The 24825-nt window shown below is 47.5% G+C and overlaps 1 protein-coding gene across 7 annotated transcripts in view; it reads left to right on the top strand.

Annotated features, from left to right (window-relative positions):
• The window catches only part of NEU2 (neuraminidase 2), an 87823-nt gene that overhangs the window by 51276 nt on the left and 11722 nt on the right, over positions 1–24825 (top strand). For 3 of the 7 annotated variants that reach the window (XM_053903621.1, XM_053903629.1, XM_053903627.1), the window contains 3 exons: positions 11634–11691; positions 14016–14103; positions 16564–16696. The gene's annotated coding sequence lies outside the window, so the exon portion shown is untranslated. The remainder of the gene's footprint in view (positions 1–11633; positions 11692–14015; positions 14104–16563; positions 16697–24825) is intronic. The other 4 variants (XM_053903628.1, XM_019445538.2, XM_053903634.1 and 1 more) reach the window with 2 other exon arrangements.

Here is a 24825-nt window from a genome sequence, read left to right as displayed (position 1 = left end):
CCAGAAAACAAAGAATAACCATATTAATAAACGCAAACAACTTGTATAAAGGAAAAACTTGAGAGATAAAAGGAGACTCACATCTTTAGAGAAATATGGGTTTTTCCTGGATTGGAAAATTAAAAACATGTCAATTCTCATCAGGTTAATATATAGTTTTAGTGACATTACAATTAAAAAATCCAATTATGAAAAACCTGTTGGAATGTTTTGATGAGATGATTATGAAATTCATTGTAGGATAGACAGGGAAGATTAGCTCAAACATTTTGAGACATATATGTAATGGAGAGAGTCTACTTCTCCTAAATATCATGAAATGCTACAATAATACAAGGAATGTGGTATTACCCCAAGGCAGTCAATCAGTGGGACAGAATGGCCAGCCCAGAAATGAATATTTATCTATAAAAACGCTATCTTATAGAAGAGGCATCACAAACATAAAAAAAGGAGGGATTAAGAAAGCAAACTAAACATCACAAGAAGAATACACACCAATATCTCTTATTAGCATAGTTGAAAAGACCCTAACAAAATGCCAGGAAACTGATATATAAAAGGATTATACACCATGACCGAGTAGAATTTATCTCAGGAATGCAAGGTTGGTTTAACATGCAAAAATCAATTAATATAATGCACTATGCCAATGAAATAAAGGACACAAATTATATGATCATCTCGATAGACATCTGGCATCAAAGAGCATTTGACAAAATTCAACACTTCTTCACGATAAAAGTACTCAACAAACCAGGTATAGAAAACTTCTTGAACTTGATAAAAGACATTTATGAAAACCCCACAAAAATGAACTACTGGGACCTCTGCACAGCAGAGGAAACAATCAGCAAAACTAAAAGGCGACTGACAGAATGGGAGAAGATATTTGCAAATGACATATCAGATAAAGGGTTAGTATCTAATATCTACAAAGAACTTACCAAACTCAACACCCAAAAAACAAATAACCCAGTGAAGAAATGGGCAAAAGACATGAATAGACACTTCACCAAAGAAGACATCCAGATGGCCAACCGACACATGAAAAATGCTCAACATCACTCATCATCAGGGCAATACAAATCAAAACCACAATGAGATACCACCTCACACCTGTCAGAAGGGCCAACATTAACAACTCAGGCAACAACAGATGTTGGTGAGGTTGTGGAGAAAGAAGATCTCTTTTGCACTGCTGGTGGGAATGCAAGCTGGTGCAGCTACTCTGGAAAACAGTATGGGGGTTCCTCAAAAAACTAAAAATAGAACTACCCTACAACCCAGCAATTGCACTACTAGGCATTTATCCAAGGGATACAGGTGTGCTGTTTCGAAGGACACATGTACCCCCATGTTTATAGCAGCACTATCCACAATAGCCAAAGTATGGAAAGAGCCCAAATGGCCATCGATGGATGAATGGATAAAGAAGGTGTGGTATATATACACAATGGAGTATTACTCGGCAATCAAGAAGAATGAAATCTTGCCATTTGCAACTACGTGGATGGAACTGGAGGGTATTATGCTAAGTGAAATTAGTCAGAGAAAGACAAAAATCATATGACTTCACTCATATGAGGACGTTAAGAGACAAAACAGATGAACATAAGGGAAGGGAAACAATAATGTAAAAACAGGGAGGGGGACAAAACAGAAGAGACTCACAAATATGGAGAACAAACAGAGGGTTACTGGAGGGATTGTGGGAGGGGGGATGGGCTAAATGGGTAAGGGGCACTAAGGAAGCTACTCCTGAAATCATTGTTGCACTATATGCTAACTAATTTGGATGTAAAGTTTAAAAAATAAAAGATAAAATAATAATAATAGTAATAACAATAATAAAAAAAGAAAACCCCACAGCTAATATCATACTTAATTATGAAAGTCTGGGTATTTTCCTATAAAATCAGGAGGATGATAAGGATGCCCATCCAATGGAAGGTCTATCCAGGATGATTAGTTAAGAAAAAGAAATAAAGGATTGGAAAGGAAGGAATTAAACTCTCTCTATTCGCAGATGCCATAGTCTTGTATTTAGAAAATCCTAGGGAATCTCCTAAAAAACTGTTGGAAATAAACAAATTCAGCAAGGCTTCAGGATATAAGATGAATATACAAATATCAACTGTATTTCTATATGGTAGGAATGAGCACACCAGAAGTGAAATTAAGAAAAGAATTCCATTTATGATGTCAAAAAATATTTCAAAATATAAATTTAACAGAAAAAGCACAAAACATATTCTGAAAACTATAAAATATCATTGAAAGAAATTAAAGAAAATCTAAATACATGTGAAGACATTCCGTTTTCATGGATCAGAAGAATTGTTAATATTAATATTAATATTAATAATATTAATATCTTAATATTGTTAAGATGGTATTACTCCCCAAATTGATTCAACACAATCCAAAGCAAAATCCCAGCTGGCTTCTTTGCAGAAATTAATAAACTGATTGTAAAATTCATATGGAAATTCTAGGGACCCATGCAAAAACAACCCTGAAAAAGAAGAGTAAAATTGGACCCATTTTCCTGATATCAAAAATTACTACAAAGCAATAATCAAGACCGACACAAGGATTTTATATATATATAAATATATACATATATATATATACATATATATACACATATATATATACATATATACATATATATATATATGTATATATATATATATATAGGTTAATGGAATAGGATTGAAAATCCATAAATCAACCCATACATCTATGGCCAGTTGATTTTTTTAAATGTTCATTTATTTTTGAGAGAGAGAGAGAGACAGAACACAAGCAGGGGAGGGGGAGAGAGAGGGAGACAGAGAATCCACAGCAGGCTCCAGGCTCTGAGCTGTCAGCACAGAGCCTGACTTAAGACTCAAACCCACAATCTGTGAGATCATGACCTGAGCTGAAGTTAGATGCTCAACTAACTGGGCCACCCAGGTGCCCCTATGATCAATTGATTTTTGACCATAGAGGCCAAAAGTTCCAAGACCATTCAGTGGAGTAAGAATAGTCTTTTCCACAAATGGTGCTGGGGCCACTGAATATTCACACACAAAAGAATGCATTTGGATCTCTACCTCACTCCGTATACAAAAATTAAGTCAAAATGGATCAAATACCTAAATGTAAGAGCTAAAACTATAAAACTCTTAGCTGACAACATACATGTAAATGTTCTTGACATCAGATTAGACAATGGTGTGTTAGATAACACCAAAACATGGCAAAGGATCTAAATAGACATTTCTCCAAAGAAGGTATACAGTTAGCACATGAAAATTTGCTCAATGTCACTAATGATTAGGGAAATGCAAATCAAAACAACAATGAGATTGCATTATATCCATTAGGATATTGCATTATATCCACTAGGGTGGCTATAATAAAAAAGACAGGTAATAACAAATACTGGTGAGGATATAGAGAAGTTGGAACCCTCATACACTGCTGATGGGAGCATACAATGGTGCAGGCATTTTGGGAAATAGTCTGGCAGTTCCTCAAAGGGCTAAACATGGAATTACCATATGACCTAGCAATTCCATTCCTAAGTGTACTCCCAAGAGAAATGCAAACGTATGTCCACACAGAAAGTTGTACATGAATGTTCATGGAGCATTATTCATAACTGGAGAGAAGTGGAAATAATCCAAGTGTCTACCAACTGATGAACGGATAAACAAATATGATATTTCCACACACAATGGAATGTTATTCAGCCCTCAAAATAAATTAAATATTGACACAGGCTATAACATGAACCAAACATCGAAAGCATTTTGCTACGTGAAAAAAAGCCAGGCACAAAACACCACATATTGTCTTATTTCATGTGTAAGAACTGTCCAGAACAGGCAAATGCATAGAGGTGGAAAATAGATTGGTGGTTGCCCAGGGCTGGAAGGATGGTGGGGTGTGGGGTCGAGGAACCGCTAATGGGGGCGGGATTTCTTTTGAGATGATGCAAATGTTCTAAAATTGGTTGTGGTGGTGGTTGTACTTTAAAAACCGTTGAACTGTGTGCTCTAAAAAGGTGAATTGTGTGAAATGTGAATTATATCTCCATAAAATTGTTATTAAGAAAGGAGGAACGTCAATAAAAGTTTGGAACACTAGTAAGCAGTTTGGGAAAAACATTTGAGTTTAGATCTTCAAAATAAATTCCCTAAATAAACAGCAACAGAATTAAAGCATTAAATATTGTCTTCAAACTAGAGAACGTTAAAAAAAATTGCATATGGTTTCATTACTTTTTCCTCCCCTTAAACAACTAGTTTTGGAAAATGTGGCATTCCGATGAACTAGGTATATACATCCCCCTTTTAATATTTGCATAATATTCTACGATACATCATTTCTATTTTCTTTGTTTTACTATTATTTGCTGTGTTTTCATTGGTTTTTTTTTAATGTGTGTTTAAGTTAGGCTCTTTTTTGGTTAGAGAAAGAGATAGTTATTCAGGTTACTTGAAGAAAAGATACACAAGGCTGAAACTAGGTCAAGGCAGTGTGGGGACAGGCCCCTCCACCTGTCAGGGGTCAGAAAATAGAACATTTGGAGAAGGAAGTCCACGGTTTCCAAATCTTGCTCTGGCACGCTGGGGAAAGCAGTAAAAGCACTAAGCACCGTGGTTCCCTGGCACCAAGCAAGCATGGGCTGTCAACCCTGTTCATCCCCTTACAGGTCGCATGGGCAGTACACATCTCCTCCCCTTGGGCCTCCTGTTCCTCCACTGTCAGGGAGGCAGGACAGATGTTAGCTAAGTACTGGGACTAATGTGAGGATGCACAGTGCTGGCACACAACGTGTCGTCGCTGTTTTTTCTAAGAATTATTATGCAAATCAACACGGGTAATATTTCCATCTATAAAAATAACAATATTCCTACTTATGTCTCGCTCATCCAACATGGCATAAATCAAAAAGGGGACAACAGAAAGAAGAATGAAGGAGTGGAGACATAAGACTCAATGGGGGATAAGTTTTAAAAAATTCCTATTACAAAGACTTTTGCTATGGGCGTGGTCAAATTATGCCTAAGCTTCCTAGGAGCCAAGGTGAAAAGAGGAAAGGTGTCAGTGACTCATTCTACTGCAGTCGGGGATAAAAACTGACCAAGTGCTCAGGAGAAATTGCATTGGCACTTGGACGAGCTAAGTGATCTCTCTCAAGGGCTTTTATGGAAGAAGGAGCTTTAGTGCAGTGATTTTTAAACTTTAAAGAGTTCGTTAAATATATGGATTCCCGGACTTACGTCCGATTTGGGGCAAGGCTAACGTGGATCCCAGGAACGTGCACTGTAGAGCAAGTCCAGGTAATACATGAACTCTAGTCTATTCCATCCAGTAGAGTCTCTCTCCTGGACCCACAAGGTTTGCACAGGCACACGCCAACAGGCTTAAGACTCTTCTGTGCCTCCTTTGCTGTAAACTGACAGCTTCACGTAAAAAACACAACCAAGCACAAGTCATTCTGCAGGGTGACGTGGTTCAGGCTTCTGCCTGAGCAGGGGAGGCTCTAGAGGGGTTTAGGAAGGAAACATGGATTCTCCGTCTCCCCCGTGGAATCTCTGGGGAAGCTTTGGTGGAATCATCTTGGGACAGAGCTCCTAGATAAGCCACATAGGGGTGGTGTGTGTGTTGCCTGTTAACTACCCACTCCGAGTAGACTGGGGGTGGGGGAGAATCGACATCCTTAAGGAAAATGAGCCCACGGGATCCCTCCAGGTGGGCCAAGATTTTCCTCATAAGGGACAGTGTTACGAATCTACTCTAGCCCACAGGCAGATAGACAATGGAGCCACAAAGCTCCATGCTGTGGCGTCAAGGCCTTGAAACGTCTGGCCTGGAAAAATTCCTTGGCAAGTGAGATGAGATTCTTCTTTTGGCCCCCAGCCCACCCCCAACACCGGAGTCAAACATCTGCAGAATGTCTTGCCTTGTGCAACATTACTTCCTGGTATCCCTTCCAAGGTAAACCCTTTGTGAAATATCCACCAAGGTAATTGAAAGAGGTGGCTTGTTCTCTGAAAACATTATCTCTAAACCCGAGACAAGGTCGGGGCAACGGCATTTACCAAATATGGCAGCGTTACTTGTGGATGTGTTCTTTCTGGTTTTAATTAGCCTGCTTCTTCTGACGTCTGTTGAGGCCGTTTTTTAGGTTGAATTCATAAGACCTTTTTGGCCAAGGATAAAAGAAAGCCCAGCTTTCTACTCTCTGGATTAGAGGGACAGAACTCCGGGTTATCCCCATGTGGTTGCAACCGAGTGTTAGGCTAGTCAAGAAGAGACAGGTAGTGGTTCTATTTTGCCTTTCATGGAGTTAAGAAAAAAGTATTTTTTTTAATGTTTTATTTATTTTTGAGACAGAGAGAGACAGAGCATGAACGGGGGAGGGTCAGAGAGAGGGAGACACAGAATCTGAAGCAGGCTCCAGGCTCCGAGCTGTCAGCAAAGAGCCCGACGCAGGGCTCGAACTCACGGACCGTGACATCATGACCTGAGCCGAAGTCGGACGCTTAACCGACTGAGCCACCCAGGTGCCCCAAGAAAAAAGTATTTTTTGATGTTTATTTATTTATTTATTTATTTTAAAATTTTTTTTTTCAACGTTTTTTATTTATTTTTGGGACAGAGAGAGACAGAGCATGAACGGGGGAGGGGCAGAGAGAGAGGGAGACACAGAATCGGAAACAGGCTCCAGGCTCCGAGCCATCAGCCCAGAGCCTGACGCGGGGCTCGAACTCACGGACCGCGAGATCGTGACCTGGCTGAAGTCGGACGCTTAACCGACTGGGCCACCCAGGCGCCCCGATGTTTATTTATTTTTGAGAGACAGAGAGACAGAGACAGAGTGTGAGCAGGGGAGGGGCAGAGAGAGAGGGAAACACAGAACCCGAAGCAGACTCCAGGCTCTGCGCTGTCAGCACAGAGCCTGACGTGGAGCTTGAAGCCATGAACCCCAAGATCATGACCTGAGCCGAAGTCAGACGCTTAACCAACTGAGTCCCCAGGTGCCCTCCCAAAACATCTTAATATAATTCTAGAGTTATTACCTTGTGTAACCAGCACCCGCACCCAGAAGGAGAACGTCACTGCCGCTCCACACAGTCTCTCTGCCCTCTCCCCTGCCCTGCTCCTAAGGGGAACCTCTGACTTCTAACAGCGTGGATTGCTCCTGGCCTGGTTCGGTACTTTATGTAGATGGAATAGTTCAGAATGTTCTCTTTTGTGTCTGACTTCTCGTGACATCGGCTTGTGAGATCCGTCCACACTGTTCCACGTTATTTCGTGTCTTTGCTGGAGAGTTTGTTCTCATGGCTGGGAAGCAGTGGTTCTCACAGTGGAGCGGGCCTCAGGGGGTTAAAACACAGATTGCTGGGTGCCCCCCTCAGAGTTTCTGATGCAGGAGGGCTGGGGTGGGGCCGAAAGTTTGTATTTCTTCCTTTTTTTTTTAATGTTTCCTTTTGAAAGAGAGAGAGTCAGAGTGTGAGCAGGAGAGGCAGACAGAGACAGAGGGAAACACAGAATGAAGCAGGCTCTGGGTTCTGAGCTGTCAGCTCAGAGCCCGATGCAGGGCTCGGACCCACGAACCGTGAGATCGTGACCTGAGCCCCCGACTGCGCCCCCCGGGCGCCTCAGAGAGAGTTTGTATTTCTAGCACGTTCTCAGCTGTTACTGCTGGGCACGCCTTGAGAACTACCTCCTGGGCAAATCCCCTTTCCTCTGGAAAAGGCGTCTGGGCTTGTTGTTACTGTTGTTTCCAGAAATCACCGAGGGGCAACACTGAGTGGCAGGAGGGGTGGAGGGACAGGGTGGGGTGGAGGCCGCAGCTGGCGTTCCCAGGGCCGGGGTGGAACCCAGGACACTGTCCTGAGCTGACGCTGGCCTCTGTGGTGAGTGGTCAGCTGGGGTCAGAGAGGATTTAGTTTCTCTGCTGTCCTGTGCCTAACAGGAGGCTGTTAACGATTTGAATTCTTGTGGCCTCGCCAGGGCTCTCTGGCTCCCTCAGGAGTGGGCAGGATACAGTGGGGGCTTCCAGAACATAAACCGGTCGGATGCCAGAGGCCCCAGGGTCCAGCTACGCACAGCACCAGCAGGCTCACTTTCTTCTTCTTTGCTTCCGGCTTCGGACGCAGGCGGGCAAGGCCCCCAGTGCCCTTCCTCTGTGTTGCCCCTCACCCCGCACCATGTATCATACACCCTTGTTTTTTAGCCTGGGTCCTCTGCCAGACCTTCCCAGTCCTTCCCTCAGGGCCTCATCTGCCTCAGGGGTTTAACTGTTTCCCACGGCCATGCCCTCCTCAGAGAAGCTCAGTCGTTTGCCTAAGATCACACAGCCGGTAAGTGGCCGAGGCCGAATTCGAACCCGGGTCTTGCGGTCCCGGGGCCCTGCCCCACGGCTGAGAGGAAAGGAGTGACTGCAGTGGACACGGGGGAAGGCCAGGCATGAGCTTAGGAAGCAGTGCAGCCCTGATCAGAGAGCAAAGATCAGACAGGGCACATGGCAGGAGACAAAGCCAGAAGCAAGGCCAGACCAGCCCTATTCTCTCTGGGGGCTGATCTATCAGTTCCCGGGGCCTGTCCGGCAAGCCCCTCCCTCCACGTGGTATGGTGGCTTCTTCATGGGGAGCCCGGGGCAGTTTGGCAGCAGGGGCTCAGGCCAGGTGCAGGGGTCCTCCCCACTGTGGCTGTGGCCTGCAGGTATCTCGGTGACAATGACAGCCAGTCCCAGGCTTCCTAGTGAGTGGGGTGGGTGGCCGCCCGAGCAGCTCACCTCTTGTACAGCCCAGCAAGTGTCGGGCGGTCTTCCTTCTGTAGAGCCCAAGTCAGGCTGAAGTCAAGGGACCCGGGAGTGGAGGGGACCCCGAGGTGTGGCTCGCCCTGGCAGGCTCTCAGGATGGGTCTCCTTGGGCTCTTGAGATAGCCTCGATCCTCAGCTTCCCATCTGAGGGTGGGCCATACCTAGCTGGCACGGGGTTGAACTGGTCAGTCATTGTCCTCGGTGGGTTCCATTTATTCACCCGCTGAGCGTGGCTCTGTCTGACTCTGCACTGGGCCCGGGGTCAGGAGGCAGACGTGCTCCCTTGCTCAGGGCCCCAGGGGAGCAAGCGGGGGCCGTATTCGGACACCTGCCATCATCCGAAACATGAGAGCACCCCATCCTCAGGCTTCTCTTTCCCTCTGGAAACATCTCTCACTTGTGCGGTGGTAAGGCAAGCATTCAATGAGATTAGGGTGCCTGCCATCACATCAACATGCCCTAAGCGAACACTCCCGTTAGTGACACTCCCTAAAAAGGCTACGCTTTTTACTCTTTCCAAGTAAAGAGTAAAGGACTGATCCGCGTCTTCAAATTGTCTTTACTTTTTAGTAAAAAAAAAAAAAATTCAAGATGGTAAAATGTTTATAGTTTTCAACATAAAAAGCAGGGATAGGGTTTGGAAAAAAGGAAGCAGGGGCCATCAGAGCCTTGGCTGTGTCCCAGTGAGTGAAATCTATGCCTTGTCCCTGGGGACTGGCTGGTGGCAGTTCCTGAGAGTCCTGTCCCCTCTGGGCACCTTGGTGACAGCAGTCACTCTCAGCTGGCTGGGGGAGGAGAGGGCTCAACCTACTTTCTCAAAGCAAGCCCCAGCAGCTCCTGCAGTGTTTCCTTTATTAAGAGAACTTTTACCTAATTAATGGAAGCTGACCCTCTTTCACTATTTTCCAAATCCAGTCATCAGACAGGCTGTGAGCGAGAGGAGGGAGTGAGCTGGGGACAAGGGCCACTCCTTCGGGGTGAGTGGCCTCAGCTGGCCACCGCCCTTGGCAAGCTCCCGCCCCGCCAGTGGGCCAAGGTCTGCTGGACGCAGCCAGAGGGACGCCGGCCAGGGCAGCCAGGCTCCCCGTCACAGAGCAAAGCAGACGGTACAGAAAAGTGGGCATGTCATTTCCGTAGCCAAACAGGGATATTTATATGCAGGAAGTTGCACACTCAACACTGGGTCTTTGTGGAGTTCTAGTTGTGGGGCCATTTGCATGTTGGAGTTGCTGTGAACTCATCTATCAACCCACATTCGAGAGGATTTATAAAAAGGCCTGCTAAAAATGACAAGACCGGTATTGATGTCTTAGTCAGCTCGGGCTGCCTTAACAAAATACCACAGACTGGGTGGCTTCAACAACAGAAATTTCTTTTCCCATAGTTCTGGAGGCTGGAGGTGTGAGATCAGGGTGCGGGGTTCTGGTGAGGGCTCTCTTCCTGGCCTGTAGACAGCCACCTTCTAGATATGTCCTCACATGGCCTTTCTTGGTGTGTGCCCAGGAGACAGAGGAGGAAGGGAAGAGGGAGAGAGACTTCTTCTTAGAAGGCGACTAATATCGTCATGAGGACCCACCTTCTTTTATTTTTTTATTTTTTTAATGTTCATTTACTTATTGAGAAGGACAGACCAAGCACGAGTGGGGGAGGGGCAGAGAGAGAGGGAGACACAGAATCCGAAGCAGGCTCCAGGTTCCGAGCTGTCAGCACAGAGACTGATGCGGGGCTCGAACCCATGAACCATGAGATCATGACCTGAGTCGAAGGTGGGTGCTTAACTGACTGAGCCACCCAGCCCCCACAACCTTTTAAAAAAATTTTTTAAGGCTGAGGACCCCACCTTCTTGACCTCCCAAAGGCCCCATCCCCAAATGCCATTACACTGGGGGTTTGGGCTTTAGCATGAATTTTGGGGAACATGAATATTCGGCACATAACAACTGGCAAAGGAACAAAGGGGGGTGCAATCAAAACGGCTCCGGGGATCCAGTCCTTTTGCCAGAAAGCGGCCGTCCTTCCCTCCTGTTCTAGAACCCCTTCCTAGAGAGTTGGCTTCATCCTCAGCGCTGGAAGGGGAGGACCCTGAGTGCCCCTGGTGCCAGCCCCCTAGCCACAGCTGCCCAGAAGAGAGTAGACCTTTAACCCAGGAGGAATCAAGCCAGAGGCTGGGCTGAGCCAATCAGATTTGCTCTCCCAGTGATGAAGATTGAGATGAGGACCAGGCCAGTTAAGCAGGCGGGCTCTGGGCTGGATGGCCATGGGTGGGGGGGGGGGGGGGGGAGGCGCATTTTTAATTGTCCAGGACAAGTCATATATAGGTGTAGGAGTGCAGCCAGTGTGGAGAGAGACAGAGACAGAGACAGAGACAGACAGAGAGAGACAGAGAGAGAGTGTGCAAGGCAGAATGAAAGCCCAGGCAGAGAGACATGTGTGGCATTCCCATCTCCCATTTCTGGTTCCCAGCCCTCGGCAGGCTGGGTGTTAGTTTTGCCCTTCAGTTCCTTGTATTTTTCCAGTAAAATCTCTTAAAGTTGTTTTCTTACCCTGGTTTGAAGGGATTCTAATGCATCACTTCCCAGTGGTCCAGCACTGGATGCCCTATCTGTGGTGTGTCTGCTTGAGGACGTGAGGTTGAGCTGGGTCCGTTGTGTCCTTGGGTCGCGGGTGGGTTCTGTCCACCCACACGTTGGTATCCGCACGGTGCTAGGCCCTGGGGCCCCAGCAGAGCAGGCAGCAGGGAATTCCCCAACATGGCTCATCATTCCAAGCATGACTCCTCTGGCTTCTCTTTTCCTTCTAGAACCTTCTGTCATCCGTGCAGTGCTGGAAGCATTCTAAGCGAGTCTGTGTGCCTCCTGGTAAGTCCTGTGATCTCCCCAGAGGCCTGCAAGTGGGAGGGAGGTGACTCAGGCCCTGAGGAAGGTTTACCAGGGAGGTTAGGTAAACTGAGGTTTATGGAGGTGTGCACTGTCACAATTAAGACCCATTTGCCTGTGCCTGGGCAGAGAGGGGAGTAGGAATGGCCAAAAATTGCAGAATCTTGAAGGCATGTGGAAGGTGAGAGAGCCGTGAGCTAACAGGGGCAGAAGGGCCAGGGTTTGTTTGTTTGTTTGTTTGTTTGTTTGTTTCTTTCTTTCTTTCTTTCTTTCTTTCTTTTTCTTTCTTTTTCTTTCTTTCTTCCTTCCTTCCTTCCTTTCTTTTTTCTTTCTTTCTTTTTTTTTTAAGTTTATTTATTTTGAGAGAGCGCACGTGAACACACACATGAATGAATGTGGCAGGGGCAGAGAGAGAGGGAGAGAGAGAATCCCAAGCAGGCTCCCGACTGTCAACACACAGAATCGTGAGATCGTGACCTGAGCCGAAATCTAGAATTGGATACTTAGCTGAGCCACCCAGGAGCCCCAGGGCTAGGATTTCTGTGTTGGTTTGGGTAAGTGAGTTATTCAAGAGGGATATCTTAAAAAAAACAAAAACAAAAACAAAAACAAAACAGCAATAGTGGCAGAGAAGTTGAGGGGACTTTGGTTTCCTTCAACTATTTCTCCCCTAAAATATTCAGAGGATTGGGATGAATCTAGATAGTCCCCTGTTCTCCTATCTAGGAGGGGCTGCACGGGATTTTGAACCAGTGGCTGTGAGCTGATTTTTAGAAGTACAACCAAATATCAAAAAATTAATAGCTACATAGTTGATGCATCTTAGAAAAATTCCAGTTAGCACACCAGACCTGCGATTTCATAGGAATTAATACTTAGGACGAAAATAAATAGAGAATATCCTGTAAAGCCAATCTGTGGAAAATATTAACAGCACAGGTGGTACACAGCTATGTTAACAATTGCAAACGTGCAGAGTAGATGAGCGACATTCCAGAAACACCGGATTGAAATTACCTGGATGGCCCAGACACCACAGAATTCATTTGTCTTCCCACCCGAGGCTCTCTTCCCTCTCTAGTATGGCAGCCCTTCCCAGGGCTTCTGAGCAGCTGCGATATCTGGGAGCTCTTAAGCCGTGCAGAATCACAGGCTCTCCCCCAGACCCGCTCAGCCAGCAGCCCTGGGCAGGCTGGGGTGGGAGGGGACAGCGCTGTGTGGTGACAAGCCCTCCGGGGGTTCTGAGAAATTCTCTTCAGCCTTCTGAGACAGGACCTCAGTGAGGCTGAAAGTCTTTTGAAACCGAGGGTAGGAGGCTGTGTTTGTACATTGTGCGGGGTGGGGTGGGGCGGGGCCGTCCACGGCTTTCCTCAGGCCCCCAGAGGGCGAAGACCACTGCTCTGATGTTCCTGCACCCCGTTTCTCTGCCGCTTATTGCCGTGTTCGTGAATCCGTGCGCTTTAATCATAAATAACCCAAACCTTGCTGGGCCATCGGCTAGGGACATCCAGCATGAACAAAATGGCCAGTGGGTACATGGGACCTCCCCACACCAAGGAGACCCTCGAGGACCTAACCCGGGGCTGCCCAAAGCCCCCAAATCACAGCAGCACTGGCGCTGTCTCCCCAGAGCCTGGGTCTCTTTGTGTTTGTGCCCCTTCCCGAGTCCATGCTGTCTGTCCATCTGGGCTGCTCCTTTTATTCCTCCTGACAGGGCTCTGGGTGTGGCTTCCAGCTTAGACTGACCGTTGGGTCCATGCTGGTGCCCCACGTGGTCCTGCCATCTAGCTCCTCAGAGCTCCGTCCTCCAGGGCTCCACCGGAGGGCCGGGCCCACTCAGTCCACAGTGAAGCCCACAGAGACTCCTGTTCATCCACTGACCCCTTCCTCTATCCAGCAAATGCCAAGCACCCACATGCCCCTGGCCCTGCGGTGATGGATGAGTGGGTCCGATGGTCATAGCACCCGACTATAGGCCACGCTGAGGTCTCCTGGGGCTACAGCTGGCCAGCCCCCACTCCAAACTCCACCTGGCGGGGTTCTCTGGTCCTGCAGAACCTGGTACATAGCACAGACGCTCAAATCACAGACCAGGGTCTGCTTCTCCAACTTGGCCACTGCTGTGTGGCCACCCCCCCCCCTCCCCGGTGTAATCACCAGGGTCCTTATAAGAGGAGAGCAAGAGGGGCAGAGAGAGATTTGCAGGTGCTACCATTGGTGGCTTTGAAAAGGGAAGAGGAGGCCACGGGACAAGGAATGTGGGCGGTCTCGAGAGGCTGGAAAAGACAAGGAAATGTTGTCCCCAGGAGCTTCCAGAAGAAAAGTGGCCCAGATCACACCTTGATGTTAGCCCAGTGAGACCCATTTTGGACTCCTGTCTTCAAGAACTGAAAGGTGATGTGTCTATATTGTTGTTAAGTCACTAAGCGTGTGCTCATTTGTTACAGCAGCAACATGAAGCTAATACACTCTCTTTCCAAGTGGAGCCCTAAATCCAGGAGGTTCACCCACCATCGATTTCCTCAAATTCTTTCTTTCCTTCCTTCCTTCCTTCCTTCCTTCCTTCCTTCCTTCCTCCCTCCCTCCCTCCCTCCCTTTCTTTCTTTCTTTTTCTTTCTTTCTTTCTTTCTTTCTTTCTTTCTTTCTTTCTTTCTTTCAGTGTTTATTTATTTTTGAGAGAGACAGAGACAGAGCACGAGCATGAGCCGGGGAGGGGAAGAGAGAGAGAGAGAGGGAGACACAGAATCCGAAGCAGGCTCCAGGCTCGGAGCTGTCAGCACAGAGGCCGACGTGGGGCTCGAACTCACGAGCTGTGAGATCATGACCTGAGCCGAAGTCGGACGTTTAACAGACTGAGCCACTCGGGTGCCCCATCCTCAAACTCTTTCCATACCAGCAGTTACCAGACTCGGTTTTTTAAGATTAGAGCATTATGGTTTTGCCAGAAAAAGTACCTTCACTTGTCAAGAAATAGTCACTGGAGGGAAATAATTACTGGGTCAGACGAGCTGAGACCTTGGGCGGGTGTACCATCTCCCCCGCGGACAACAGGCAGACCTGAGTGGCGCCATCAGGGGAAGGGAGTTTCCCAAAGCCGGCTGGGCTCCAAGCACTTGTAGCAGGTGGGCAGACTTGTCCGAGGACATCAGTTCTCTTTACATTTGAGGGTTCTCATGTACACCTTCGTGCTGGGTGCTCAGTTTTCTATGTGAACTGATACAACTCTACCGCTTTAAGTCAACTTTTATATTAGAAGAGAGGATCTATTGTTTTTTTTCTCTATTGGGATAACAGTGAAAGCCAAGCCGGATAGAGTCATCATCTCACGGAACATTCAGGGCAGTCCTAACGATCATTACTACCTTTGCCCCATGTCCTCCATGTGTACCATGGAGGACGTAGAAGTTCAGAGAGGTTAGCCAACTCAGCGAACGTCACACAGCCAGAACGTGGCGGAGGCAGCCTGGCTCTGGCAAAGAGCAGGATTTCTAAACTATTCCTTGCCGCCTTTAACTTAGGACATCCTGACGTGGAGCAAACAGCCTTTCCTGAGAAAACAGCCTTGTAAGATTATAGAGAATTCAGAGAGAGATAAAAAGGAGACAGTGACCCAGCCTGGGGCCAAGCAGTTAGAGTATGGCCACCTTGGCCTCCAAAGCCTGTGCCCCGCCCCCAGTTAAAAGATGCATGCACATGTACCCCTGCTCTTTTATTTTGACAATTTCTGTGATAGTTCTCCAAGGGATACACAAATAATAATGTTTTTCCAAACACAGCCTAGGTGGGTCTATTTATATTAGATTGAGCATCAAGATGGCTTCCTTGCGACCCCCAGCTAGAATCTCTCTGTGTCTCACCGTTGACTTGGAACCCAAGTTTGCCTAATACAAGGGACTTCGATCTTTGCCTCTGGACAGGTTCCCAAGAGGCCAGAAAACTGTAGAAAGAACGTTCCAGGGAACAGTTCTGATACCGCAGGCACTAGGAAAAATTGTCCAAGTGCCAGCTGCCTTTTCACTCCGGAAACAAAAAAACCTTACCATCATTTTGAAGTTCAAAGCTAACTGCCTTAAAAAGGAACTTCGAGAAAAGAAGGCTGTCCGGCATTCAGGAATCCACCAAGGAATGTTTTTATCACTCAGATGAGAGCAAAAAAAAAAAAAATCTTCATAGACATACTCACTTTCATGAGTGGATTTAGGTCTATAGAGCATCATGAAAAATAAAGCCCATTATGCCAGGGTTTTATAAACGTAAAAATGCTTGGAAGTTTTTTGTCCCACTAGTGGGATTTAATGGGAATCTGTTTTGGCTCAGCGATGCCGAGTGAATCAGCTGTGAGTGGAAGTTGGGTTTTCTTAACCTACCTGTTTGGACAGCAGTGAGGAGGGGAGGAGAGGCAGCCGAGGGGCCCTGGGAAAGGAGCAGGGGTTGTCCATCTTTGTCACATCTTAACGGCCCAGGGCAGGCGTGCAGCAAACACGGACTGGCTGAAGGCAGTGCTAAGAGGTCAGTGTGGCAGGAGCTCACTGCTGGGGGGGGTGGGGGGGGATTGAAACACTGACACAAGCAGGTCGTATGAACTTGTACTCGGGATTGAGCAACACTTCCTGAGTCAGCCACAGAGAAAAACCCTTGCCACTTCCAGATAGGACCTGGGGGGTCAGGGTCCTCAGGCCCAGCTTGCCTTCCTTCCTTATCCCAGCTGGTCCCTGCCCCAGGGGATCCCAGGCTTCTCTGAGCCTTTGAAGGCATCATCCGAGATGCTTGTTCTCTGGGAAGCCTGTTCTGGAGGCTTTGTCTCTGGAGGAAGCATACTCATTAAATAATAATGAATCAGCGCCCCATTTTTAGACTCATCAAAGACCTGGAAAACTGACGGGCAGAGCTTCTAGCCGTGGGAGACACCGGTGCTGGTGTGTGAACCTCCAGCCGAAAGTGAAGGCGACAGAGGCAAGGCCAGCTAGTGCTGGAGTACGAGTGCAGGGTGAGTTCCCCGTGGGGTGTGTTGGCCACACAGACGCCCCACTGTGATCTCCAGGAGGCTTTGGGGCCCAGGCATCGTGGGTGGCGGACCCCCTCCACCCACCCTCCCTCCTCTCCAGCACACCTGTCCTCATGCTTCACCAGGCCCACACCTCTGCCTCTTCCCATCCCCATGCCCTGGGGGGCTCCCGCTCCACCTTGCTAAAACTCTGCTGTCCCTTTCCCGAGAGTGTGCTATTTGAAGAGCTTGCAACATTCAGTTAGGGTAAGTGTGAAAAAAATGACCTTATTTTCAAGTTAGAGAGCCTGCTTTATAATACATGAAACCCTACCCATCAATTCTCCTCTTGTAAATAATTAAGAAGTGATGTAAGGTTGTTTAGTGATCCTCAGCTCCAAGGCCACTTCTCCACGCATCCCTTTGATGATAACTCCCACCTTCATTCCCCCATCCCAAAGGGTGGGCCAGTTGAGGGAGAAAGAGTGAGACATGGCCTGACCCAGGTTCCCAGACACCCAGGTTCTTAATTAGCCACCTGAGCTACTCTCCCAAAAAAACACACGAAGAGATGTTCCAGGCAAATGCCCCCCCCCCCTTTTTAACGTTTATCTATTTTTGAGAGAGAGAGAGACAGAGACAGAGACAGAGCACGAGCAGGGGACGGGCAGAGAGAGAGGGAGACACAGAATCGGAAGCAGGCTCCAGCTCTAAGCTGTCAGCACAGAGCCCGACGTGGGGCTCGAACTCACGGACTGTGAGATCCTGACCTGAGCTGACGTCGGCCGCTCAATCGACTGAGCTACCCAGGCGCCCCTAGTGCTCAGTCTTTTGCCCTGACCCAGTGTGGCCTCTGGGGACTCTCAAGGACAACTGCCAATCAGGGAAAGGGGTGCAGGCTGACAGTCTTCCCTTGGGTATTTCCTCCATGCCCGGAGCTCCACAGCTCCCAAAGTGGGGAAAGGTGACCCCAAGGTGAGGAGGCCGAGGGGAGCTCCCTGAGACGCCAAGGAGAGTTCCGGAAAGAAATGCCGGTAGGCTCAGAGATGTAACCTCCTGGCTGAGCACACCAAAATGCCTCTGAGCCCCACAATCCATCCCCATCTCTGGAGTGAGGAGGGTATTCAGTGCCCCCTTCCTGGAGGGAGGGCCCCTAACCTGGCCTCGGGGTTCTGATTCTCCTCCGTCACCCTGGTCGCATCTGTGCCCCCAGCCCCTTTGGGAAGCCTCACCTGCCCAAGGTGCTCGGCAGTTGTTTGATGAAGGAATAAAGGAAGGAATTGTGTCATTCTGTGGTGGTGCCAGGGGTAACTCCAGGCGACAGAGCTGGCTCCTTACTTGGGGAGGCAAAGGGCTCATGTGCGTGGGGGGTGCCGGACCTCGGGCTGGCGGGCCCGCTGGCTGCCCAGACAGGGTCCGCAGTGGAGCCAGTAAGCCTGGGCTGTTACATCGGCCTCCGCTGAGCCTCTGGGCTGCTTTGTCCGCTGATGTAAGTCCCCTGGGCCTCCCAGCTGAGGCCAGAGAGGCCTCCCACAGGCAAGGTGGGGCTCTCCAGGCAATTTTCTCCCTCCATCTCGGGCCACCGGGGACAAAGCTGTGGCCCCCTACTCACACTGCCTTGGTTCTAGCCCCCCTCTCCAGGGGCCGGAGGAGGGGGTCCTCCCAAGGGAGGGTTTGCAAGACATGACACTTGGGACTCCAGGAAGGGGCGGGGTTGAGAGTGGGGCTGAGGAGATGGTCTGATGTCTGATTTCCCAGAAAGCTTAGGACACCCACGGAGACACTGGTTCCCAGTGCTGTGAGCTGGGCAATGCCAAGGGCACTGGAGAAGGGGCAGGAATGAAAAAGGAAGAGAAAGCCTGAGTGAGAAACAGAGAGGGGAGGATAGAGATGTGATGGTGGGCGGGGAGGGGGTAGGCAGTTGGGACATTCCCACCAATGGTCTCACTGGATTGACACGAGCCTTTGCCCGAAAGGCAAACACGTGTGGGCAGTCGGCACAACACGGCAGAACGGTCACGCGTACGGGAGCAGCGGGTCCTACCTGAGCTTTGCCAATGACCGCGAACGTCCCGAATTTCAAACCGAGAGACAGAATGAAAGAAACTACCCCACCACATCCAAGAGCACGGTGTCCCCAGACATTTGAGTCACACCATGCTTTGGCTTGATGCCAGACAGGTGTGCAAGTCTGGAAGGTTGGGGGGAGCGGACCTTTTGTCCTTTTGAGATGGGACCCTGAGCAGCAGAGGCCCCGGCAGAGGGGGCAGCATTGCGATGCGCTACCACTTCGGGGCTAAGATTTCCGTTCCCAGGTGTGCTTCCTGACCTTGAGATTTGAGCCACGGCACATAGTAATCACGGTTTGTCTGGCACTTCACAGTTTACATACACGTTTTTTTATTACGGCTGGAGCCACGAGCAAGTGACCTAGGCAGCCACACAGGGCTCTGCTCTTAGAAAAGCCCCTCACTTGGTTTAATGCTCTACTGTTGCCATTCTTAATATTTTTTCATTCTTAATTTTTGAAATTCTTAATTAATTTTGAACCTAGGGCCTCACAAATTCATTTTTCATGGGGCCCTGCAAATTATGTAGTCAGTCCTGGGTTATTATTTTTTTAATCTCACTTGCCCCCCCAGAGCCATCACAGGAGAGGAGCCTGGAATGGATCATTACTCCACTTCACAGATGGGGAAACTGAGTCCCGGGAGGCTGTGGTGAAGCCAAGACTAGACTTGGTCTCCGCAGTGAAATCTGGGGCTGTCTTCTCTCTTGGGGCTGTCTCTCAATGACTGGGTGGTGGCCTCCTTCCCTTTCACGCACCTGCCTGGGGTGTCTCCAATCCTGCCAAAACCCCCATTCCATCTCTTACTTCATTTTCTTTCATTAAAAATACCAAGATCATTTGCTCACCTGCCAATGAGGTGCTCCTGGGGGGTTGGGCCCCCCTCGATGACTCCTTCACCTCTCCTCTGTCTTGTCCGGGGCCCCAGAGCAAGCTGCCGTGTCCCCAGCAAGATCTGTGTACCCTCCACCCCGTCTCAGAGAGCCTGCAGCCAGGTAATTTGTCCTCTCCTGGAGAAGGCTCCCTGTGAAGCACTTCTGACCTCCAGACCCACGTCGGCTCAGAACTGGCCCCATGCCCGTGACAATCACTTCCTGGCTGGGTGTTTACCTTCCTGGGCTCCATGGGCCCAGACAGGGTGGAGGCTGAACACCTGGCCAGAGGATACAGGAATGCAGGTGCTTACCCATGGTCAAGGCCGGCAACGGCTATTACCAAACCCTGGTAAAAGGTAATAGGCCCCATGGTCCCGTGGCACACCTGATCCCTCACCCCTCAGCAATAGCTAGGCAGCCACACAGCACTAGAATCTGAAGCTTGGGAATGGGCTTGGGGTCCCCCAGGGTTCCATTCACTTCTTGCACGTTGCCATCATGCCTCAGCTTGATCACTTCCGGGTGTGGGACACTCGCTGTTTTGTGAGGGAACTTGCTCCATTATTATTATTCTTGCTAGCACCTACCTTCTATTTGGTGACAGGTACCGAGCTAAGTACTTTATTTAAGCACTTTAAGTAATCCTTGTGTATTCTCTATGAGCAGAGAATTATACCCATTTTAAGAATGCCAGAACAGAGGCTCAGAGAAGTTGATCATCTTGCCGAAGGTCACACAGCTAGTAAGTTGGGGATCCAGGATTCAGACTAGCCCAGTTGGTACTAGAACCTGGATTCTTAACCACTACCACCATTTGCCAAGTTTAATCGTCAGAATGTTCATTTTTGTAAATCAAATCAGCCATTGTATTCGCTATCTCTTGCTGGCCACAAATTAATCCCAGACGTGGTGGCTTGAAACAACACACATTTGTTGTCTCATAGTTTCTGTGGGTCAGGCATCAGGGCACAGCTTAGGTGGTTCTCTGCTCAGGGCCTCACACGGGCTGTAATCCAGGTACTGGTGGGGCTGGGATTACATATCAAAGCTCCACTGGGGGGGCGCCTGGGTGGCGCAGTCGGTTAAGCGTCCGACTTCAGCCAGGTCACGATCTCACGGTCCGTGAGTTCGAGCCCCGCGTCAGGCTCTGGGCTGATGGCTCGGAGCCTGGAGCCTGTTTCCGATTCTGTGTCTCCCTTTCTCTCTGCCCCTCCCCTGTTCATGCTCTGTCTCTCTCTGGCCCAAAAATAAATAAAAAACGTTGAAAAAAAAAAAACAAAAAACTCCACTGGGGAAGGGTCTCCTTCCTTGCTTATGAGGTTGTTGGCAGCATTCAGTTCCTTGTGGGCTGTTGGGCTGAGGGCCTCAGCTCCTCACTGACTGTTGGCCTAAGGCCACCACATGGGCCTCTCCACTATGACACCTTGTCACCAGGAAGATGGAAGTCTCTGTCTTTTGTAGTCTACTCACAGAAGTAACAGCCCATCACTTTTGTTGCCTTCTACTCATTAGGAGAAAGCCGTCAGGTACAGCCTACAATCAAAGGTAGGGGATTACACAAAGGCATTAATACCGGTAGGTAGGGATCGCTGAAAGAAAGAAGAGGAGAGAAGAGGAGAGGAGAGGACAGGAGAGGAGAGGAAGAAAAGAAAAGAAAAGAAAAAAAAGAAAAGAAAAGAAAAGAAAGAAAAGTAAAAAGAAAAAGCAGGCCATCTTTGAAAAGCTATCTACGCAGCCATCTGATTACCACAAACACCGGTTTCAGTTTTGCCTCTGAAAACCAGAGAGAAGTAGTCTCTTATCCATCCATCCGTCCATCCATCCATCCATCATCCACTCATCCATCCATTCACCCATTTACCCATCTACCAATCCATCCATCCATCCATCCGTCCATCCATCCATCCATCCATCCATCCAAACATCCCTTCATTCAATTAACAAACATTTCAGCAGGATACTTTAAGCCAGACCCCACATTATTAGGCTCAGAAGATATCAGAATAAATACAGTTATCCCTACTTGCCTTCACTGTCCCCCACCACCAAAGGCTCCTGGTTGGGCTTCCACATATACAGGCATTTCAGGGTGTGTCCGCCGAACAAGCTATTCTTCAGGAGCACCTTTCCTTCAACTGGTCCTTATATGCTACACTTCTGTAACTCTTTTTCTTCGTGCTCACTCTCCTTTCATTGTTGCACTTGTTAAAAACCCTTATCTTAAGCAGATCCTCTGTGTGAAGTGTTATGGTAGCCGGGGCATGCATGCCTGTGTGTGTGAGTGCATCTGTGTAGGGTTCCATCTGATTTTCTTGGCATGCTTTCCCCCTTCCTCATTAGCAGTTTTCTTGTCTTCCCTTAGCTCCCAAGGGAAGTGAGCCTGAAGCTTGTTGGAGACACCCCTTCTGCCACATACGCCCAGTGCAGGGCTGTGTCTGCAGTAAAGCAGACATTTGGTGGGGTGCCTGGTGGAGTGAGGGCAGGGGTAGAGCAGGAAGGTTACGCTCCTGGGTGGGCAGGGCCAGAGGGGCGCAAGGGGAATGCGGGCCCTGGCCCTACCTGCTTATGTCCCCATCTCCTGACCCTGCTCCCCAGGGCTCAGGGCTGAGTGAGTGAGCTCTTAAGAGAGATGATGAGATCTGTGGGATTTACATCTTGAGGTGGCCAGTGGATGTCCTGGGAGAGGAATGGTCAGATCTTTCATATGGGAGACAATTTATTTCACACCTTTGGTGAGCATCTAGTAAGTATAGTCACTGTGCTAGGCACTGGGGATACCATTGGTAGCATCTTGAAGGTGAATCTGATTTCTTTTTTTTTTTTCTCTCCACCACCCCATCTCACTGCTTCAGAATAGGTCTCCAGCAGCTCTTATCCTGACTAGTGCATCGTCCTTTAAACAGGTCTCCTGGCTCAATTACTTCCTGTCCTTCCCACTCCATCCCACTCCGTATGCCTTGTGAATCTGCTAACAGCCCTGATCTTGTCACTTTCTTTCTCAAAAACACTTTACATAACCTCTGAGAACAGTTTCATGAGCATTAGTCTAGAAATGTTCTGTCTGTATATAACCTCTCTCTCTCTCTCTCATACACACGCGCGCGCACACACACACACACACACACACACATCTGTATTTTCCTTAGGTGGGGTCACAGCATGTTCACACTGTTCTATGTTGTCTTGGTGTTTTTCCACTTCTGCACACGTTGGAGTCCTTCACTCTTTAATGACCAGCTACTACTTCCCGTAATATATTCTGGGATGATACTGAGTGCCATGGACTGAATGTTTGTTTCCCTCAAAATTCGTATGTCGAAAACTAACCCCCAAAGTGATAGTATAGGAGGTGGGATCTGTGGAAGGTGATTAAGCCATGAGAATTTGCCTATGAGGAACCTATAAAGTCTTTACAAAAGAGATCCTGGAGAGCTCCTGTGCCCTTCCACTATGGCCATCTATGAGCCAGGAAGAGGGGTCCCACCAGACACTGAATTTGCCAGTGCCTTGATCTTGAACTTCCTACCCTCCAGAACTGTGAGAAATAGATTTCTGTTGTTTATAAGCACCCCCAGTCTATGGTATTTTGTTATAGGAACCCAAATGGACTAAGGCACTGAGAAATCCCTTTCAAAACCTGAGATGTCCTTGATCAGAAGCTTTTGTGATGTTTTCTGGGTGATAATTTTTGATAGATCACTAATGGACTTAATAATCACAAAATAATCATTTTAAAATGACTATTATAAATGTGCATTGGCAGAGATTGAATATTCAAGTGTATGAAGTTGAATTCCTTGTTAAGAGAATTTCTTTTAAGATTGTCTAACTTCCTGTGTTGCGTTTGCTCTTGGGAGTGGAGAGAGGAGAGGAAATTTCAATGTTTTAAATTTAAAAAATTGTAGTGGTTATTTTAAAAATACATTTGAGGGGCACCTGGGTGACTCAGTTGGTTAAGCATCTGACTTCGGCTCAGGTCATGATCTCCCAGTTCATGGGTTCAAGCCCCACATCAGGCTCTGTGCTGACAGCTCAGAGCCTGGAGCCTGCTTCAGATTCTGTCTCTGCCCCTCCCCCACTAGTGCTCTGTCTCTCTCTTTCTTTCAAAAAAATAAATTTTAAAAAATGTTAAAAATTTTTAAAATACATTTGAAATGTATAAAGGCCTGATCAGGGAAAAGAACTGAGCAGAAGCATGAATAATTACCATGATATCTATTGACCACCTCTGGGCCAGGCTCTGTTCTAAGCACTTTACACGAATTAGTTTGTTTAATCATCACTACAGTCTTACGATGAGAGAGCCAGGTATACAGAAGTTCAGTAGCTTGCCCAAGGTCACATGAAATTTCCTGAACATACAGAAATGCTGGGAAAAAAAAAATATATATATATATTACATATATCATATTTGATCTCAAATACATATTTGATCTCAAAAGTAAGAAAGGTAAATCTCCAGGTGCCATAAATAAATAGGTAATTCTATATTTACCTATTTCTATTTCTATTTCTATTTACTAGCTGGTGAGATAGTTTATTAGGGACTGTACAGACATAGCCAGGGTGTATGCTTGTTTTAAGTTCCCAGCAGTGAGGGCACAAGAATAAATACTCTGGACCTGAATACAGCAGAAAGTTTAGAAAGGAATTATGTCTCAGACGTAAAAAAGAAAAGAAGTCCCAGGCCATGGGTAGAAAGAGAATCGCTGAAAAGAAAATAGAGAACAAGCTGGGTTTGTACATGGGGTTAAAGCTTTTGCCACTTACAAAGTACAGATACTCTAAGACAGAAATTAAGAAAAAGTTGAGAAACTGTGAACCCTTAAGACTTAGGTTGAGACAACTGTGGGGAGGCATCCACAATCTGGGGCAATTCTGGGGGCATCTCCACCGCCACCCCCAAAAGATAATCCCCAATGAGGATGAGCTCATACATAAAAATTATAAAACATTTGGAGAAGACCAATATGAAGGAATAAATGAATATAAATGATTAAAACATTAGTGTAACAAATCATAAAACATTTGAGAAAGTCCAATATGAAGAAAAACGTTCCATAAAAATGAGAGTTGACATAGGAGGAGATGAAAACAATGGAATCATATAAAAAGCGACATTTAAAAAATAAGTCTGTTTCAAGTGCTTAAAGAGGTAAAGTAGTAAACTATATAAAACAAGAATAGGA

The sequence above is a fragment of the Panthera pardus genome, unplaced genomic scaffold (assembly GCF_024362965.1).
Source record: "Panthera pardus isolate Hobbes unplaced genomic scaffold, ASM2436296v1 HiC_scaffold_10, whole genome shotgun sequence".
Classification (NCBI taxonomy): domain Eukaryota; kingdom Metazoa; phylum Chordata; class Mammalia; order Carnivora; family Felidae; genus Panthera; species Panthera pardus.
The sequence above is the reverse complement of the archived record's forward strand: the minus strand, read 5'-3'. Positions and strand labels throughout refer to the sequence as shown.